Source organism: Rhipicephalus microplus, chromosome 7 (genome assembly GCF_043290135.1).
Source record: "Rhipicephalus microplus isolate Deutch F79 chromosome 7, USDA_Rmic, whole genome shotgun sequence".
Lineage (NCBI taxonomy): Eukaryota > Metazoa > Arthropoda > Arachnida > Ixodida > Ixodidae > Rhipicephalus > Rhipicephalus microplus.
The window spans coordinates 138,586,163-138,607,961 of NC_134706.1; the positions used below are offsets into that span (position 1 = coordinate 138,586,163).

Here is a 21,799-nt window from a genome sequence, read left to right on the forward strand (position 1 = left end):
CACACAAATCTGAGCACACGGGCCTACAACATTTCTGCCTCCATCGGAAATGCAGCCGCAGCAGCCGGGATTCGAACCCGTGACCTGCGGGTCAGCAGCCGAGTACCTTAGCCACTAGACCACCACGGCGGGGCTCCAACGAGCTTCGTCAAGGGTGATATGATCGTGGCAAAGTTTCGTATGAAGCGTCGGAAGTAGGAGCACGGGCCCAAGAAACTACGCAGTTCTTTGACGGACGCAGGTTTGGGGAATTCGGCCATGCCCCGAAGCTTGGCGGGGTCAGGAAGAATGCCATCCTTCGACACGACGTACCCTAGGATGGTGAGTTGGCGTGCTGCAAAGCGGCACTTTTTCAGATTTAGTTGCAAGCCAGCAATGCTCACACGTGCGAAAACCTCTTTTAGACGTTGTGGATGGGTGGAGAAATGTGGAGCGAAGACAACATCATCGAGGTAACACAAGCACGTGTGCTATTTTAAGTTGCGCAGAACGGTGTCCATCATGCGCTCAAATGTCGCAGGTGCATTACACAGAGCAAACGGCATGACGTTGAATTCGTACAAGCCGTCGGGTGTGATGAAGGCAGTCTTCGGTTGAGCGTCATCAGCCATGGGTACTTGCCAGTACCCCGAGCGCAGATTGAGAGAAGAAAAAAATTGGGCTCCATGAAGGCTGTCACTTGCGTCATTGATGCGCGGCAGGGGGTAGACATTCTTGCGAGTGATGTTACTGAGCTGTCTGTAGTACACACAGAACCACACAGAACCATCTTTCTTCGCAACAAGAACAACAGGAGACGCCCATGAACTGTCCGAAGGCCGAATGACATCACGTCGGAGAATATCGTCCACCTGCTCGTTAATTTCCCGGCGTTCAGCAGGCGAAACGCGGTATGCACTTTGACGTAATGGTGGATGAGCACCAGTGTCGATACAATGCGTAACAGTGGACGCACGACCGAGAGAACGTCGCCCGACATTGAAAGAAGAACGGTATTCTTGCAGCAGGTCCAGAAGCTAAGAATGCTGTACTGACGTAAGGTTGTCATCAATGTATGGGCCAAATACATCAGGAGATGATGAATCAGAAGTAGAAACAGCACTGATGGTACACGAATCGGGACAACGCGAGTCTTCGGGTGCGTTCAGGACTTGTGCGTCGTCGACTGGTTCCACTCTGCCGAGACATTCCCCTCGAACCAAGGTAACAGTGTACGGCGATGGGTTGGTCACAAAAATAGCAGCGTTGCCCTGGGTGATTTGCACGGTCGCGAGAGGCACTAGCAACCCTTTCCTTCTAGAAGCACGGTCGGATGGTGAAACGAGTGCAATTATTTCGGAGAGACCAGTGCAGTAGACCGATAGACCGATACAGCCATCGACGAGCTTGGAGGCACTATAGTATCATCTTTAACGAGAATCTTGCTAAGTGTGGAGGGACCGTCTTCTGGCGTCAAATGCGAGAAGGGCGAAGGTTCAATTTCGGCGGCGGCACAATGAATAACGGCGTCGTTGCGGGAGAGAAAATCCCATCCGAGGATGACGTCATGAGAGCATGCAGGAATGATGATGTATTGGGCGACATACAGAACGTCCTTAACGACAACGCCAGCTGTGCAGCCTGCTGTAGGATGAATACGATGGGAACTAGCGGTACGAAGGGACAACCCAGAAATTGGCGTCGTCACTTTTCGAAGCAAGCGGCAAAGGTTTTCTTTCATAACTGACACGGCAGCTCCAGTGTCAATAAGAGCAGATGCATGAACACCGTCCACAAGCACGTCAATGACATTAGGTGGGCGGCTCTGAGGGCTTTCACAATGCGATAGCGTTGCAGTCCTTGCCTGTGGGACTGCGACGACTAGTTTTCCCGCTCATGACCAGCCGAACTTGGCCGCATGGGAGACAGGGACCAACGTCGCGGTGACGGCGACCTTTGCGGAGACGGACCTGGGCGAGACACTGGCAAAAACGGCAGTTCGTCATTATACGGATGGCTAACGTGGCAAACAACAGGAGAAGAAATAGGAGCCGGCTGTACTCGAGAGCAATAACGGGCTACGTGACCGGCGTAACCGCAAGCAAAGCAGATGGGCCGGTTGTCGGGTGTGCGCCATCGGTTCGCCGGGGTGGGTCTAGCCCGGAACGGTGGCTCGAAAGGCTGCATGGTGGGCTGAAAATGAGGCTGAGGGGTTGCGCCAACATACGCAGCCGGCATACCCGCTGCAAAGGACGGATGTCGTGCGGCAGCTTCGGCGTAAGTCAGTGGTGCAGGCGCTTGAACGACTAGAGGCGCCCTGGCGACCACTTGGGCGTAACTTGGGGGCGCAGGGGCCGGACGTTGCTGTGGTTGGTACGCAGGCATGCCCTACGGTATTTCCTGCTCAATCGCACGGCGGATGGGTGGAAGAATAGTAGTTGCTGATTCTTCCACAGCCGGTGTGTAGGCAAAGGGAAGAAGAGAGAACTGGCGCGTGATTTCCTCACGTATGAAGGACTTGAGGTCTGCCAGCAGCACCACCTGATCACATCTCGCCTCGAAGCCAGCAAGCCCTGCATCTCGTGGTGTGGAGCGACAGGTCATCGAACGCTGCCGGTGGAGCTCCTCGTAGCTCTGGCACAGCGTGATGACCTCAGCTACTGTGTCTGGGTTTTTGGCAAGCAGCATCGTGAAGGCATCATCGTCAATGCCCTTCATGACGTTCCAGATCTTGTCTGATTCGGACATGCTGTCGTTGGATTTCTTGCACAGGTCCAGGACATCTTCTAAGTAACTGGTGAATGATTCACCGGCCTGCTGAGCGCGTTCGCGTAAGTGCTGCTCGGCTTGCAGCTTACGAACGGCAGGGCGGCCAAAAACGTTGGTGATAGCGGTCTTGAAATCGGACCAGGTTGCAAAATCGGACGCGTGGTTGTTGTACCACAAGCTTGCAACGCCCGCAAGGTAGAACACCAAGTTTGTCAACTTGCCGTCCTCGTCCCATTTGTTGGCGATGCTGACGTGCTCGTAAATGGCGAGCCAGTCCTCCACATCGGTGCCATCGGCGCCCGTAAAAATGGGTGGATCTCGGATCCTGGGGACACTGGGACAAGGGGGTGGCATGGGAGGAGGCGTTTGCTGAGAGGCGTCGTGGGACATGGTAGATTGCAGGGTACGTGAGCACAGTTCCAAGGGCATCGAAGGGGATCGTAGCACTCTCCACCATTTTGATTATAAGCAGGCACACAGCGAGTATACACAATGGCGACAGGAACAGCCAAGCACGGACTCTCAGCGTGAGCGACGTCCTTTTTGGGTAGACCCACTAGAGAACACTTGAGAGTTCGACCCACTTCAGTGTTCGGCGGCTTCTCTACAATACATACATACATACATACATACATACATACATACATACATACATACATACATACATACATACATACATACATACATACATACATACATACATACATACATACATACATACATACCCTGAGGTGTAAATATTGAGATGAATGGCTATAGAACAACATTTATAATACACTCAATTTGATTATGCAGAAAGTAACTACAATAGAAATCAACCAAAAGTGTTATGTTTGAACTCGGTGTTTTTCGAACCATCTCAAAAAAGTTTGATGTGTAGATTCTGCTGCTGCCCAGTGACAAGCGGTTTTTATAAGAAACACAATAATATAGCCTTTGACAATGTCACGCTAAAGAAAAGGGCTGTGCATCAATATTTCGTTCAAGTTTGCAATATTACGCTAATTATTTACATAGCTTGGGTCATTCATAACACACTAACAAAGCATGTTAGGACACTTGGGCTGAAAGTCAGCACAGCGCAAAGAAATTCTAGACAATACATAAATAACACAATTCTAAGCTAATAAGCTCCTTGGTGCTAACAGTGTTTATATTGACAGCTATAGACTTCATTTCGTTTCCCGAAAACACTCCTCAAAAATACTTCAATGTTTTCACATCAACATAGTTCCCACACAGCTGTCTGTTAGTCTGCTTGAAAAAAATTCAGTTCCCTGGTTGGCGAAGACTACACTAATTATGTGAGGGGATGCTCCAGTGCACTGCATGTACGTCTTTCTGCTGGCCTCAACTGCGATGTTACTCAGCACATATGTGTAAAATCACAACTAATACTATGGCATTGCAAAGTAATTATGTGTCATTTGTATGAAACAGGAACCACAATAAAAGAACATCAGAACATTTACCTTCACACAGTTCAAAGAATGTAAATACACAGCTCATCTGAAAATAGTAATAATGGTTTTAAACACATTGTTACCTCCACTAACAAACTATTTTAAAATACAAGCTTCAATATTAGAGTTTACCAGTACCTTTAGAGGGCTGTACTATTGTACAGGCATTTAGAAAAAGATAAGTAAATGCATGCTATAGCTACATATATATTAAAATAAATGCTTTTATTTGTAGTCTGAGAAAAGCTGCAAAGATTATAAGTCACTTCCATTATACACAATTACATTATGAACAAACCTAGCCAAGCAAAATATACATTAAAAAGTTACACTTACACAGTAGAAACAGAGAAGTAGACTGTTGAAGGACGGACAGGCAGTGGGATAACAATACACAAGCACTAAGATATACTGTCAGATATACTTGGAGTAGTAATGATCCTCTTCCTTCCAAATAAATTAATCTACACAGATTCACTTCCCAGAGCTTATACACACATGGCATCATTTATGCTATACAAATAAGTGTATACTGAAGGATTATATCGACTAAGTCAAAGATTACCGCATCCATGGCTTTTGTTCTTGTACTACAAATAATGCAAATGCAGTTACCGTTGCCGACCATGGATGCTGTGATTTATGGCAGTAAAATGCAGAGACATGCAGGCACTTTGATTAACATGCATGTTAGAAACTTCAGCTCAAAATTATTTGCCCATTAACACTACTGCAGCCTTTAAATTAGTGTGTTTGTTTGGTACCTTCCATGCAAAATTTAAATATTTTGGAATGCAAGCAAAGGACCTGCTGAATAATGCACTGCTAAGAACTTAAACTGCAGCTGCACAGAATGTTACTACGTATACAATTCAAACTGCTCCTGACATCACAATGTGCTCTTTCTGCTGTCATACACTTTGTGCAGAAGAACAGCCACTGGCAGTCCCTTTCTACTTGTTGGTCTTTTGTGCTCTGTCCTTGATACACTGTACATGATCGTGGAGCACCGGGTACCTTGTTACTGCTGGAACTTAGAAAAATATAGATCATTGTTACAACAATGCTACATGCAAAGGTGTACAGTTGTTTAATATGTGCTCACATTTACAGATGTATTTTCAGAAGCCGATGACAAGCCTCAAGTAACACACGAACAGTGAAAACTAAAAATATATTTTATTATGATACAAAAGCAAAACTACAATGTTATAAACGAAGGCATGAAACTTCTGCCAGGCATCATAAGCCAATCAGGTTTCTTCTATTTTGACTTTACACTACGTGCGTCCACCTAGTGTAAAGCAGACCACAAATAAGTTCACTAAGAAACACAAGTTAGACTGCATTACAACACAACAGCTAATGTTCATAACTTTAAGGATGTTTAACATAGCCAGCTCACCATACCTCGTATAGGAGCAAATGGGCAGTCTGGAAGACAAAAAGCACTTGTTTATTATGAGTGTGCTTGTTGCTGACATCTATTATTCCAAATGAAAAAATTCTTTCAAAAATTCACTTCATCTGAAGAAATAATCATGCTCAACAAACACAACGGGCTCCTACAGGTGCCACCAACACTAACCATTATTGTTGATATCAGTGGCTTGCCGAAGGGTATGCTGTGTCCCGCACAAAACACCAACGGAGCGCTCCATAACTTGGCTTGCGTGTGTGCTTGCTGCATCGCACTGCCGCTGAAGTGGGCTAGCCACAGACAGAGAGATGAGAAGCTATAGTTTTAAAACACACCGAACATCACCTTTAGAGATGAGAAATGCATACTTAGGTCAGGTACAATTTGTAGAAAAAAATATACCACTATGCAATCGTGGTGAACACATTCGGCCACACATACCACAGCACTGAGACAGAAAAAGCTACATTAAGTAAAAGATGCAGTTACTGGCCCTATGCCGTCTGAGGCTTGTTCAATAGGTCTTTCTCCTTGCAATTTGTGAACAGCCAGGCGACTTTCACCCACTTGCTATTTCGTTCCAGAGCACTTGATCCACAGAGCGAGTCACAAGCTCGAGAGCTCAATAAGGAATAAAAGTATTTGTGCTCTTTCAAAAGCACGAGCTTTTGAGCCTCAGATGATTGAAATTTCTTTTATAACCTGCAGGCTTTCAACTTTCAACGTTCCCAATTATCTCGCAATTTAGTTCTACTATTGTGCAATAAGCAATATGTCTGAGAATAATACAGGTATTTACTGCAAGAATTCATGCTTGGGTTTTTCATTTGTGCACAGTAAGTGGTGTTTACTTAATCGTATGTATTAAAGAAAAACTAACCATGCAGTCAGCCGTTAGGCAGTTTTGTGCCCTCGAAGCTCCCAAGCAGATCGCAGTCCTTTCAGATGCGGCTGCCATGCACGCTTCTAGGCCACATCCGCTGAATGATAACAGTCCCAGCAGTGGCATAGACTTTCACTGTTAGAAAGCACGTGTCCTTCCTATTTTTGGACAGGTGCTCCATGTCATGATGAGGCTTCATGTGCCAGTGTGTGCAACCGATGCATCCCAGGACCTTAACAAACTAATCTCTGCGATCTGTGAAGACCCAAAAAACGAGAGATCCAATAACAATCACTAAAAGCACTGACTTCTAATACTTTTTTGACGAAGCTTCGTCAAAGTTACCAAATCTCCTATAATCACAATGAAACAAACTGAAGCTCCATGTAAAATTTACATACCGCAATATAATTGTCTTAGTGAAGCATAGTGCTACCACAGCGGTAATCGTCTACAGAAATTTTGCAAAATAACATAGGTTCCTCAAGTGCAACCTGGCTCCTGGAAAATAAATTCACATGAACTTTCCAACTATGAGACGTGGTAAATCGACAGGCCCATACTAATAATCAAACAAGAGCTCACTTATATCAAATCACAAAAAAAGCATGTGATGTATTTTCCCGCCTCTCCATAATATATGTATGTATATAATAGTAGTTGTAAATTTTTCATGCTCTACCTTTACATAGGGAGGCATTACATCTGGTGGGCTTAAAAACTTCTACACGTATTAGTACTGTGTGACTAACAAATTTAGTGGCACAACGTCTACTCACTGATGGCAGCATTTAGTAGCCGTCAGTGTCATGAGGAACCAAGTGTGCTCTAGGGCCAACAGGCAAAAGACATCTGCAGACTGGAAGCTGCCGATGACAGCAATGAAGGGCTGCCCAGGCGTGCACGTTCATTGATAGAGTGTTAGAACTCGCCATGACCGGCTGCTGTCAAGGCTCTAGTGCCGTGCAAAACGATGGCCAGACGAACTCGGAAACCCGTAGTTAGCCGGTACTGGCCTACAACTTCATCCAAAGCAAGTCACCGGCAAAATCTTTGCTCTTTCTGGGGGCCGGAGGGAAGCTTGACGTTCACGGGTTGTCGCTGCCACATATAACTCTCAAGTTCATACCGAAGAACAGTCTAGGCGTTCTGCCAAAGTACCACGATTTACAACAGAATATAGCATCTCGCAGTTTCGGTTAATCACATCACAGCGCAAGGACTATGGTTATCACAAAATGAAGAAGTGACGAGTTAACAACAAAAACGGCAAGCTCCATCACCACAACTTCGCAGGGCAAAACAGTCATCAACACTGTCTTTCAATTTTCGCTCACACGAGCACAGCTTCTTCACGTCTTGTTAACGTCAACACAGAACCGCTGTTCACAACGAACAACGTTTCACTCCCGAACACTAGATTGCTCACAAGAAAATAGAAGCGTACGGGCTAACCAGTGGCAAAGCAAGCACCGAACACAGCGCGTACACTCTTTAAAAAGTTAGTAAAAAGGTAGCAAATGCAAGCAAATAGGTAGTAATTGCAGCGGTTACTACCTTACTAGGACCGTTACTACCCTTTCCTACCTATTTACTACCAACGTTAATAAACAGGTACTAGCTGCTACCGTTACTAACATTTTTCGACCTGTTTACTACCAATGTAAGTAGTAAATGTAATGAAATATGTAGTAACTGCAGCCGTTACTACCTTTTTGCTATCCGGCTGTTGACTATTTAATCCAAAATAGTGTGTGATTCCGATTCTGATTATTTATGAGGGGAATCATCTCGACGTATTATCATTAAACAAAAAAATAGCGCAGAAGATATCTATAGATCAAGAAAATACATTTTGTTTTAAATTACGCAACTGAGATATGTAAACGTGATTTCGATATTGCCGAAACAGAGAAGTACAAGTGACCGAACCATAGGCAAGTGTACATTCGTTGTAATTCACAATTACAACAAACTCAGTAAATTACAGCACATATTAACAAGACCGGTGGATCAATATCACCAGACGGTAACCATTAGTTCCGAAAACGGTCGCAATCAAATCACTGCGGTGTGTCTGCAAACATTATCATTGTTTTGCCGCGTCAAACCGAAAAAACGAATATTACATTGTAAACGCTGATATGTTAGCCGTGTGAAGCATTCAAATGCAGTGAGAAGAAGTTAGTAACATTGTTTCGGCCACTGCCCATAATGCCTTTTTATGACCTTTTTATAGTAAATGATTCTGAGATACAATTTTTTTAAGTAAGGATAAATAAATGTCTTGTGCCACGCCCCCAAACATACGTAACCAGGTAGTACATTAGAGTGCTGTAAGTTAAAAATTATTATAATTCATCCTGAGACACAAGTGCTCCCCTGTACCAGACATGCCCCTGCCAAGTAGGGGCTCTATATATCCCATGCGTACTTAATACTACATGTATGCGTAAAAAATAGTGAACTTGTTTGGTCTATGTATTCTTAGCGCTCATGACACACCACGCTTCATTACCTGCAGTGGCCTTGTAATAAGATATTGCTTGGAGAACATTAGCAGTAATAATATGCCAAAATGAATAAACAAGGTAGTATCAGTGTTGTGAGTGAAGTGCGCGAGTCAAGTGACTTTCAAATTTGGCGCGTAAGATGAACTACTGACAATGTGTGCAAGATGGCGTATTGCGCCAGTGCGGCGAACACTGGCGATTGGAAAAAGAAGAAAATTCAAAGGAATGGGAGAAAAATCCAGAGCCAGGGCATCGAAGAACGAGGAAGAGGAGATTCGGGCTCGTGCTTGGAAGAAGAAGGCTAGGGTGCGGCGTGCGACCTCGTCGGGTGCGAGTACCTCCTGGGCGTCAGGGCATCCACCTAGCGGGCGACTGTTTCCACGGGGTCCTGGTGACCATTCAACCGCAGCGGCTATTGGCGAATCCTTGGCAAGACCTTGGTCTGATGTTCGAGCGGAAGACAGCGCAGCAGATGACGTCTACCGGGAGCGGGAGCAAGCCGTCGGGCTACGGGCCCGAGCTTATGCACTCTCACCACGGCAGCTTCCCCAATGGACTATTGAAGGGCGTGAACCGCTGGTGAGCCGTATCCGTCTTCTCTCGCGTCCGGACTCAAACACGAGGACTTTAACGAAAAGGACTGTTTAGACTCTTAGAGGTTTCCGCTCGCTAACGAAACTGACAGTGCTAATTAGTTAACATTTTTCTGATCTTAGTATTTTCCTTTTTGTGGTTTTTTTTTTGTGTGTTTGTGAAAGTATAATTTTTTTTTGCAAATCAAACGCTCACTTCCTTTTCTCGTGAGAGATTAACGTTTCACAGCTAGCTCGACTGGCTTTATTTACTGAACCTGTCACAAATTGGCGTCCGCGACAGGACGTGAGTGTTTGCCACTAAAAAGTAGATTTGAGTAAGGCTAACTAAAAAAGTAAAATGGGCTCACGAGAGTTGATGGCGCTGGCAGAACGCATGGGGTTGGAGGGAGCAGAATTGCAGGCTTGGTTTGACGCACGAGAAGCGCGTGAGCGCGATGAACGAGCCGCGGAGAGAGACGCGAAGAAAGAACAGTTGGAGCTGGAAGGCCGCAATTTACAGCTACGTCTTGAAGTAGCAAAAACGGAGAACCAAACCCGAGAAGCAAGCCAGCGACACTTGGAAGTAGAAGAGAGGACGCTGCAACTGCGCCTGAGAGTAGCTGAGGCCGGTGTCGGTCAGCCTATGGTGGCTGACACGGGCAACCAAAGGAACGCGCCTATGGTAGTGAACCCGCATAACTTTATACCCGTTTTCAACGAGGACAGAGACGACCTTGACGCCTACCTGAAAAGGTTTGAGAGAGTGGCGACAGGTCAAGATTGGCCACGGGAAAAGTGGGCCACGGCTCTTAGTTTGTGCCTTGGCGGAGAGGCTCTGAAGGTATTTGGACGGTTGTCACCGAACGATTCCCTGTCATACGACGAAGTCAAATTGGCACTGCTCCAGCGTTTTCGCTTCACGGCTGATGGCTACCGTGAGAAATTCCGGAAAAGCAAGCCTGAAGACGGCGAAACTGGAAAACAGTATGCCACGAGACTCCAAAGTTTCTTTGACAGGTGGATAGAAATGTCTCAGACAGAGAGGAATTTCGATTCAGTCCGTGACTTGATTGTAGCCGAACAATTCATGGCGAACTGCAGTAGTCAGCTGGCGCTCTTCTTACGGGAGAAGAACTGCAAGACTCTGGAAGCCATGGCAGAGGCAGCTGATATATATATAGAGGCAAAGAGATTGAAGAACTTATTAATAGTTCAGAATAAGAGTGAGGACACAACTGGGAAGGCTAAATTGATTTCAAGCCCAAGAGCAGAGATGCAATGTTTTGTTTGTGGCCGTAAGGGGCACAAGGCTTCTGACTGTCGAAGTAAACCTAAACAAGTATTTTGTACAAACTGCCGTAAGTGGGGGCATGATGTGAAGGGCTGTCAGAAAATGACTGGCACTTCGAAATCAACTACATCTTGTTTAATGCTACCCAAAGAAGAGACCGGTCCACAACAATCCATGATTGATGGCGACGACTCGGACCGAGACGACAATGTTATGGGCACGGTGAAGACGCAAGCGCAATGTAAGAAACGTCCCATGCCAGTGTTACCAGGGGAAGTGAATGGACAGATTGTTCGAGTCCTAAGGGACACCGGAAGCAACACGTTGGTAGTACGCCGGTCATTAGTACCTGATGAAGCACTAACTGGCACTACCGCGACGTTGTGGTTGGCTGATGGCAGCACCATCGTAACCCCTGAGGCGGAGATACGTATCAGATCTCCATACTTTTCCGGCATGGCCATCGTCAAGTGTATGCCGTCGCCACTGTATGACGTCATAGTTGGGAACGTACCGGGGGCCCGTGACGCCAATGACCCCGACGTTTCGCGGAAACTTTCTCAAGATCAATTCATTGAGAAAAAAGTTCATTCTGCGGACGAAGGTAACCACCCAAATTCTCAACTGGTTGGTGCCGCACGTCTCAATAGTTCGCGAAGGGCCATCTCTGTTGGGCTCCCTGGCCAGATGTCTCGCAAAATGTTTCGCGAAGAACAAGAAAAAGACCAGACGCTTGACATCTGCAGAGCCAGAGTGGGTAAGAAGTTTGTTAGAAAGGGCTCGACATCTTTTTCTTTCGTAGCCAAGAATGGTATTCTTTACCGACAATACTTCCTGTCCCCTGGTAAGATCATTGAACAAGCCATAGTCCCGAAGTCCCTGAGAGGCCAAGTGTTACGTTTGGCTCATGAAAATGTCATGTCAGGCCATCAGGGTGTAAAAAAAACAATAGATCGAGTTCTGGACGCCTTCTACTGGCCCGGGGTACAAGAAGATATCCGCAGATATGTCCGATCATGTGACGCCTGTCAAAGGACTTTACCGAAAGGCAAGGTGGGCAAGGTGCCTCTAGGGCGTATGCCGTTGATCGACACCCCTTTTGAACGTGTGGCGGTCGACATCATTGGACCGATAACTCCAGCCTCGGCAAAAGGCCATCGGTATATTTTGACTCTTGTGGATTTCGCCACTCGCTACCCTGATGCAGTGCCTTTGACAGCAATTGACTCAGCTACAGTGGCCGAGGGACTTGTCGAGATGTTTTCTCGCATTGGTTTTCCACGAGAAGTCTTGGCTGATCAGGCATCGTGCTTTACCTCAGATCTAATGAAGGAGGTGAATGAACTACTGGCAGTCAAGCATCTTAGCTGCACTCCATACCATCCTATGTGCAACGGGATGGTAGAGAGGTTTAATGGAACGCTCAAGCAAATGCTCCGCAAAATGGTTCAAGAACAGCCTAAATGTTGGGATCGCTTGCTAGCACCTCTTTTGTTTGCTTATCGTGAAGCCCCACAAGCAAGCTCCGGGTTCTCACCATTTGAACTTATTTATGGCCGACATATTCGAGGACCTCTGAGCATCCTGAAAGAGCTATGGACTCATGATCAGGAGAACGAAGAACTTAAGACGACGTACGGATATGTCCTGGATTTAAGAGAGCGAATTGAGAAGACACTAGAGCTGGTACGACAAAACCTGAGCCGAGCACAGGTGTCGCAGAAAAGGTATTACGACCGCCACAGCAAGCAACGGGACCTGAAAGCTGGTGACCGTGCATTGATCTTGCTTCCCACAAGCAACAACAAGTTATTGATGCATTGGAAAGGGCCGTTTCCAGTCATAGAAAAGAAAAACGACTATGACTACTGGCTGGACCTTGGACACAGCAAAAAACTTTTCCACATAAACATGCTGAAAAAGTATGAAGAACGCCGTGAAGAACAGCTTCCTCAGACATCATCTTTTGTCGTTCTGGAGGAAGAGGAGTCTGAGAAACCACTACCAACTTTCAAAGTACAGGGTAGCTGCGGTATTGACTCCATAAAGCTTGGAGATGAAATCGGGGAGCGACAGCGGGTGGAGATACGGGACATCTTAAGTACCTACGAAGACGTATTCTCGGAGATCCCAGGTAAAACAAACCTTGTGGAGTGTCGGTTACAAACGACCAGTTCAGAACCAGTTAACACCCCACAATACCCATTGCCATTCTCTATGAAGGAAGTCGTTGAAAAGGAAGTGCAAGACATGTTGCAACTTGGCATTATAGAACCCTCAGAGTCACCATATAATTCTCCTTTGGTACTAGTCAAAAAGCCAGACAATGGCTACAGGGCCTGTATAGACTTTCGCCGTATAAACAATGTTCTGGTATCTGATGCAGAACCTATACCCAGAACTGATCACTTGTTTGCCGAAGTGGGAACAAAGAAATGGTTCTCGAAGTTTGATTTAACTAAAGGATATTGGCAGGTTCCTCTCGCAAAAGACTCGCAGCAAAAGACCGCCTTTTCAAGCCAATCAGGGCATTATCATTTCCTGTATATGCCTTTTGGCATCAAGACCGCATCCGCGGTCTTCACTCGTCTGATGAGAAAGTTATTGCTTGGAATACCCAACGTCGTTCATTACATAGACGACGTACTGGTGGCTACCACTACGTGGGAAGAACATCTAACAACTTTGAAGCAATTTTTTGCCAGGATACGACAAGCCGGACTAAGGATCAAGCCACAGAAATGTGAAGTGGCTATGAGCACAGTCACCTTTTTGGGACATCGATTGGGAGATGGCAACATACGGCCAGTCGAAAGCACGATACAGAAGATCACCTGTGCTTCTAAGCCTGAAACAAAGAAGCAACTCCGGTCATTCCTTGGACTGGCTGGCTATTACCGTGACCTGATACCTCGGTACGCCGAGAAAGCACAGCCGCTCACTGAGATGACGAGGAAGATGGAGAAAAACAAGATTACGTGGACCACGGATAGAGAAGAAGCGTTTGAATCACTCAAAAAGGCTTTGTCTTCTGGGCCAATCGTCAAAGCACCCGATCTGAAAAGAGAATTCGTGCTTCGGTCTGACGCCTCTGATTCTTGTATAGGCGCTATCCTTATGCAAGAGCATGATGGCATCCTCCACCCTGTGTCATATGCCAGTCGTCAACTTCAGCCTCGCGAAAAGAGATACTCAGCAATCGAGAGGGAATGCTTAGCGTTGGTCTGGGCGATAGAAAAGTATCATGTTTTTCTGTACGGAACGTCATTTGTCGTACAGACCGATCACCAACCACTGCAGTATCTCTTAAGGGCAAAACACCTGAACAGTAGGGTATTACGGTGGAGCCTCGCGTTACAAGAATATTCATTCCGAGTCGAGCACATTAGAGGCTCTGAAAATGTCGGCGCAGATTATATGAGCCGGTTGTGAATTTTTACGTTTTCTCGAGACAAGCGACTACTTCAAGTTGTTTGTTTGTTAAGGACATCTTGTGAATGGACGACGCGTGGTGACTTCTCGCGCACTGAACTGCAGTTTATTTTTCTTCGCAAAAGAAACTTTTCAAAGGGGGGACTCTTGTTGTGAGTGAAGTGCGCGAGTCAAGTGACTTTCAAATTTGGCGCGTAAGATGAACTACTGACAATGTGTGCAAGATGGCGTATTGCGCCAGTGCGGCGAACACTGGCGATTGGAAAAAGAAGAAAATTCAAGGGAATGGGAGAAAAATCCAGAGCCAGGGCATCGAAGAACGAGGAAGAGGAGATTCGGGCTCGTGCTTGGAAGAAGAAGGCTAGGGTGCGGCGTGCGACCTCGTCGGGTGCGAGTACCTCCTGGGCGTCAGGGCATCCACCTAGCGGGCGACTGTTTCCACGGGGTCCTGGTGACCATTCAACCGCAGCGGCTATTGGCGAATCCTTGGCAAGACCTTGGTCTGATGTTCGAGCGGAAGACAGCGCAGCAGATGACGTCTACCGGGAGCGGGAGCAAGCCGTCGGGCTACGGGCCCGAGCTTATGCACTCTCACCACGGCAGCTTCCCCAATGGACTATTGAAGGGCGTGAACCGCTGGTGAGCCGTATCCGTCTTCTCTCGCGTCCGGACTCAAACACGAGGACTTTAACGAAAAGGACTGTTTAGACTCTTAGAGGTTTCCGCTCGCTAACGAAACTGACAGTGCTAATTAGTTAACATTTTTCTGATCTTAGTATTTTCCTTTTTGTGGTTTTTTTTTTTGTGTGTTTGTGAAAGTATAATTTTTTTTTGCAAATCAAACGCTCACTTCCTTTTCTCGTGAGAGATTAACGTTTCACAGCTAGCTCGACTGGCTTTATTTACTGAACCTGTCACAATCAGTCACTGCTTTTTTTCTTGAAACCTTTGACGTTACTACCCATGGATGGTAACGGCTAGGGTAGCAACAGTTACTAAATGCTGGTAGTAACTACAAGGGTAGTAACTGTTACCACCCTCTCCGTTACTAACTGCGCTTACTACCAGGGTTGTAACATATGTGACAAATCATTGCTACCCCAAAGTTAGCAACTACTACCACCTTTTTCCTAAGAGTGTACTTCATACGTTTCCGTACGTACTTGGGGTCACTCAAGTAACGTGTCAAAACGCTCTCAATCAGAAATGTCACACAGCACCAAACTGAGAGACTGGAAAGTCAAGCGAAAGAACTGTTACCGGCACAAAAACACACATTGCAGGCTTCTCGAGTGCTAACTGCCGTCTATACACCGACGCTGATCCCCGCTTGATAAACACACCGACGCACAGGCTTCGCTGCGTTTCCCCGTACACCATTGCACTGCTGCAGCTTTCCACACTGCTTACACGCACCGAAAGAGCTGCCGTAATCACAACGCATCTGGTCGAACGCTGAAGTAACTCATGCGAGAAGTGTTTGCTAAAATTCTCACCGACCAATATGCTGTTTACGACGCCATGTTCTTTTCAACAACTGTGGAGCACGTAAGAGAGCTCTTAGAAAGTACTTGTGCATTTTTCACGGCGTGACAAAGTTTGCTCTTATGTGCAAGGGGGGTGATATGACGAACACGACAGGCGTGCCAGATAAAAGAAGTGTTTTGGCAACGTCACGGAGTGACCCGTTGTTGAGGCTATTGCTTGACAACCAATGACAAGCTGTTCCTGTCGGCTAAGCCGTCGTCTGCTCGCGTTTGTCTTCTGCTTTGATCAGAGCATGCGACGGGGAATTCGCCTTCGCAACGCAATTATTTCCAGGTGAAGTCGTCGCTGCGTCGCAGAAAGTACATGTCAGTGGCTCACTTTGCGTTTGAATGATGTTCTTGCGCCAAGTTAAACGGCTGGTAATTGGAACAGGGACGAATTCAGCCAAGGTTTGCAGCAGAATCGTGAGGGCTTGCATATTTCCGGTGTCATTTAAAGTTACTAGGGTCATTTCATCCCGAATGCTTGCCATTTTATAATGGTCCATATCGGTTTCTAAACAGTGAAGGTGAGAATGCTTGATTTTTCTGTAGTTCCATGCGTAAGCACGCACACCTCTTATACGCTTCAATTTACAAAATACGCGCCGTTCCAGATCGTTTCAAAGAGTGTCGATAGCTGTAATTCAGAGATCGCACCCATTGGACAGTTAGAGCCAAACAAAATACATTAGAGAACAAGCTTTATGAGCCACTCGCTAAAAAGTTCCTTCCATTTTATTTCTAATAGCGTGCATGGAATGCACTCCCGTTAACCTCTTTGGTGGTAATTTCCGCCAATGAGGCAAGGATCTTGAGTCGCAATTTTAATTGCATGAGAAGGGACGCAACACAACCACATAACAAATGAGCTTGATCCTATGCTGTACGGCATTCGAATGCATCAACCATTCACGTAGCCCATTGGTTTTCATCCAAGCACGAATCTTTACATGCATAACTTTACGCCATAAACGCCCAATAGGATTCTTCAATTACTGCGACTTCGAACTTATTGGACGACGGTGGTTGTCAATACCATCCACTGAATACAAGGGAAATAACACAGGAAACTCAAAGCGCCAAAAGAAATGAAAACGCACCAGCATTCATTAGGCAGCCCTTCATGGGCGTGAATTAACTCAAAACCAGCCAGGGCACCAAAGTATACCGCCACGGCGGCTTGTTCTAAGTAGCCACATTGTTCCTTAGAATGGTCCGAACCACTCTTACCCTCGTATTCACAAACGCCCCTCTACTCGACTTTCACCCTTCACTTGACAGAGTTGGGCACTGCGCCACCACTCGGCTGTAGATGACGCTGCGCTGCTCAAGAATCGCAGCAGACTATCGCTGATATGCAGTGATTTGCCGTACCTTGAGATGGTGCTCCCATCGTCTTTCTCAAGTGAAGGCGAAGCGTTGAGTGAAGGGAGTTTCTAGAATACGGGGGTTAGTATTTTCTCGCAGCAACGCTGTTTTTACGCAAATTGTTGCTTCGTGAATCCACTTACGAGCTCTTTTCGGTGACGTAAGCAAATATAGCAACTGCATCACCATCGCTGACATGTTTGTGGGCAGTCACAGCACGCTTTACTGCAGCGGCCGATGTGACAACGATGACCTCTTACGACGTTTTTTTCGTTTCATGAATCGACATACGCAACAAAATTACTCTTGCGCAAAAATGTTTTCGTAAGTGAGTTTTGTGAATCCGGCCCCTGGTACCGTTAGTAGTGGACAAACAGCCAAAAGGACAGACAGACAGACCAACGCTTTTGCATTGAAGGTCCCCAGGAAAGACTATCGTCTTTAAAAGTAGCAGGCACTGATAAGGGAGGCAGCATTTGTTTATTGTGTAGGCAAAAAAATAATAAGGCATATTAGCACCACTGGTGCCAAGCCTGGGGTGGGTAAGGAGCTACATAGCTTCCATTGCCTTCTTTTTTTTAGATTTTGTTCATCTAATTTTTTTGCATTTGCTTATATTTATTTTCTTATATATACTTTTCTCAGTTACTCGTTCTATCCATCCTTCATTATCTTTCTTCTACATTTTATCTCTTTCTATATTTCTAACTTAATGATTCTTTTTACTTCTTTCTTTTTTGCCTTTACCTTGCTGTTTTTGTCTCTCTTTTTTCTTTTTTTCTCTCTCTTTTTCTTTCTCTTACTAGGGCATGTTTTACTTTGTCTCCTCCAACTCATTTCTTGTCACTCTCACGTCCGTCGTCATCACACTTCATTTTCTTCCCTTTCCCTTGCCATACTACGGTGTGCAAGGCTGCTTTTCGCTCTAATTTTTAATATGTGTCGTTTTACGTTCCAAAGCCACCATATTGTCACAACGCAGAAACAGCAGCAGTTAAATGCAGGACAGCTGGCTTTAATTATACCAGAACACTGGCAAACTGATGGGATGAGAACCTCGTCTTTCTCTGTCCCCGCGCATGCTCATAGTTGTTCTCTGGGTGCTGCATATTCAATGCGGCGTTCGCCCCCTCCAGAAAGCAGCGTCCCGATGCTCTTCTAGAAAAAACGGTGCTGTAGATGTATGGTGCAAATCAGTCCGAACCATAGGGCTTCATTGGCACAGCGTGCACAATTTCTGGTTCTTGCTGGCGAGCTCTCGAGGGGCTGTGAGGAACAACCACGTAACCAACGTCACTCAGGCGTTGTACAACTTCGTAATGGCCAAAATACCTCTTCAGCAATTTTTCCTACAGTCCCCAGTGGCGCATAGGGCTCCATACCCACACTTTCTTACCGAGCCGATAAACGACATGTCGGTGTCGCAGATTATAACGTTGGGCATCGTAGTTTTGCTGTTAGGTGATTCCGACGCACGCAAGCTACCTCGCTTCTTCTGCTCTTTGGTTAAAAGATGCAGTGTCCGCATCGATGTAATAGCAATCGTGCAGTAACACGGCGGCAAGCATCGTCCTCACTTCAAGGCCATGAAAGAGACTAAACGGCATTTTTCATGTACTTTCTTGCTGAATTGTATTATAGACGAACGTCGTGTACGGTAGAATGTCTTCCCACTTCTTGTGATCCACGTCAATGTACATACTCAACACGTCAGCAATAGTCTTGTTGAGGCGTGTTAAGCCGTTCGTTTGTGGGCTAGACGTGGGGTTGCTGTCAGGTGTCCCGAACATGTACCGAGTGCCTCCACCAGTGTCACAACGCCAAAACAGCAGCAGTGGAATACAGGACAACTCACTCTAATTATACCAGAACACTGGCAAACTGATCAGATGAGAACCTCGTGTTTCTCTCTCGCTGCCCGTGCTCTTCATTGTTCTCTTGGTGCTGCATACTCAATGTGGCAATATAATAATTTTCGCTCCACTAGCATATCTGCACACAGATACCTCACTTACTAACTTAGTTTACTAACTGGTTAAAAAACATGTGACGAGTATAGCTGCTAAACCGAAGCTAGTAAGTACTACAACCGGTTAGAAAACATGTGACGAGTATAGTTGGTAAACCGAAGTTAGTAAGTACTACAACCTTTTTTTTTAAAGAATGTAGTGATGGTGTGCGATAATGCTGTGCCCAAGTTGTGTTGTAAACTCGCACGTGTTTACGTGTTTTGAAGAGAATTACGGGAAATGAGATTGCAGGCGGCAAAGATGGGATGCGGCCAATTCATCGTTTGTGTTTTCTAAAAATACGGCCTCAGCAATTTGTGGGACAGGGAGTGTTAAAAAAGAAAGTGGCCCGTGCTAGTGCAAGAACGAAGAATGGCGCGTGTCACGGGAGGTTCTTGCATCTGCGCCGCAATAAATGGCAGCGTCGAGACACTCTGCTGTTGATCTCCAGGTGTATCAGTTATTTAAAACTGTTTATCTACGATAGAAATCAACTGATTTGACAGCTACCTCAGCCTTTACGTGGCAAGTTCGGCCCTTCGCTCTCGAAGTAGGTCTTGCTTTCGCCCTTCTCTTTCGGGTGGCACAACACGCTCCTATCCTTGGTACTAGCACTCATAAGCACGCTGCTTTTGACACCATTCAAACGTCTGACACCTTACGAAAATGGCACCGTAAGATGTGCACAATCAGATAAATTATACAAAAAGTTGCGCCAACGGCAGTCAAACCCACGACATCTTGGTTTACGAGAACATATGGCGGGCATGCTATCCGCTGTGCTGAACTCAAGCACCCCTGTAGAGAGATGAACGCATCACTTACATGTAACCATTTCCTCTTACAGAGCTCTGAGTTTACTATGTGCTGTCACCCTTTGGGAGTGCTAATGTAATGAACCATGACCATGGCCTGAGCGCTTAGCATATGCAACCAGCCATGCATCGTTGCTACGCAACTGTCCCATTCGGTGATAGAAGCTCAACTGATAGAAGCACAACTTTGTGAACATCGTCACACACCACGCAGTGGATCCCAAGCGTAGGTCTAAGTTATGGCATGCTTTCATTACAAGATAGGTCTTTGAGTTGAGCTTGCTTCACCTGCAGTGTTGCACGCTACCTTCTTCAATAACACTTGGGCGAGTAAAATTGCGGCCGGGCTCGACACAATGCGCGTTTCGTGTACCCCTCAGCGAATATGTTCAATAAATCTTCTAACATGCCACGTAATGGTGAGCTTAGCTGAACTTCTGCGTTCAATCAGCGTGGCCCTTTCGGCTGTCATACTACTTTTAGAGTATAGATTTTTGAAGCCTGTGCCTTCTTTGAGCATATCTGACTGACAGATCTGACGAGATTAAAAGACAGCGCCTGCAGAATTTATCGATATGGCATACCACTGGCATCTAGTATCTCTGTCTCTTTTGTCACGCGCCCTGTTCTCTAAGCTAGAGTTCAGGAGTATGCGAAGCTGGTGCGCACATTGCGTCTCTTTTCGACGTTTGTAACTGTACTTTTGCAATTTCGCTTAATAAGCGACGCACAGAGTCGTTTGGTTTGAACGCATGCGCTGGCAGTTTCGGTGGATATATCAAAAGAATAGCTAAAAATGCGAAAAGCCGATATTTCAAAACAAAGTTAACATTGCGTCAACACGAATCTGCGTTTTTAATTTGCATCGTGCAGTGTCGTGAGCACTGATAAACATTTTCTCTATGCTCTAACTTTATCTACTATAATTATACAATAGAGGATTCCTTGATCGCTAATCTGAGGATCTGATCCTAAGTATGCAGATGCACTATGTGGCACGGACAACAGTACATCTAGGTTAAATAGCACTATTGCTCCGACACAACTATAGACATTTGTGAAATGTGCATTGTTCATTCTGCACTGACATTGTGCATTGTACAATGCTGTTGTATATTGTGTGTCTGTTGCGTGCACGTTGAAATATTTTCGAATATGCATTCATGAAAACTAGCCTAGTTTGCTGTACCATTACAAAACGTAAAGCACTTTACAACTACATTAAGATTCAGCAGCGCAAAAAAAAAGAGATGAATCATTTACGAGGTTTACACGTGTCCCTCCTAAATAATATGTTTTTTTGCGATGGTAAATCTATCTCAATCATGAATCAACTCGCCCAAGAAGCCGTTTCAGCGAATTTCACATCTGTATTTTGATGACGTGTCACGTCGGTTAATGTGTATTCAGCTAATATGTCGGCTCTTTTAATAGCAGCCTTTTATTGCGTATGTACTCTCATGAATCTGGAAACAATATGTAAGTGTTTCTCGACCCATGAGAAATACGACAATGAGTGCTGCATATGACATTTACTTGATTGTACCATCATTGCGATGGAGCTGTCGTGTGTGCTCATAAGTCCCAGCTTGTGTTATGTTAGACCAAAAGTTACCTTTTAAACTACAGTGCATACTCAAAGTGTCTGGTGAGCTCGTGATGTATACAAAATTACTTCATTTGCAAAAAGCACGTCAATTCAACTCGTGAATTTTGCCCAAAAGCCAAAAACAAAATGAAGCATAGGAATTGC

At 45.6% G+C, this 21,799-nt stretch overlaps 1 long non-coding RNA gene across 1 annotated transcript in view; it reads right to left on the reverse strand.

The window, feature by feature from the left end:
• Window positions 1-5,466: 5,466 nt before the first annotated feature.
• Window positions 5,467-21,799, reverse strand: part of LOC142767646 (uncharacterized) — a 33,058-nt gene continuing 16,725 nt past the window's right edge. The window contains exons 3-4 of the long non-coding RNA XR_012885065.1: window positions 6,512-6,769; window positions 5,467-5,921 (exon numbers count right to left, since the gene is read on the reverse strand). This is a non-coding gene — a long non-coding RNA (uncharacterized LOC142767646). The remainder of the gene's footprint in view (window positions 5,922-6,511; window positions 6,770-21,799) is intronic.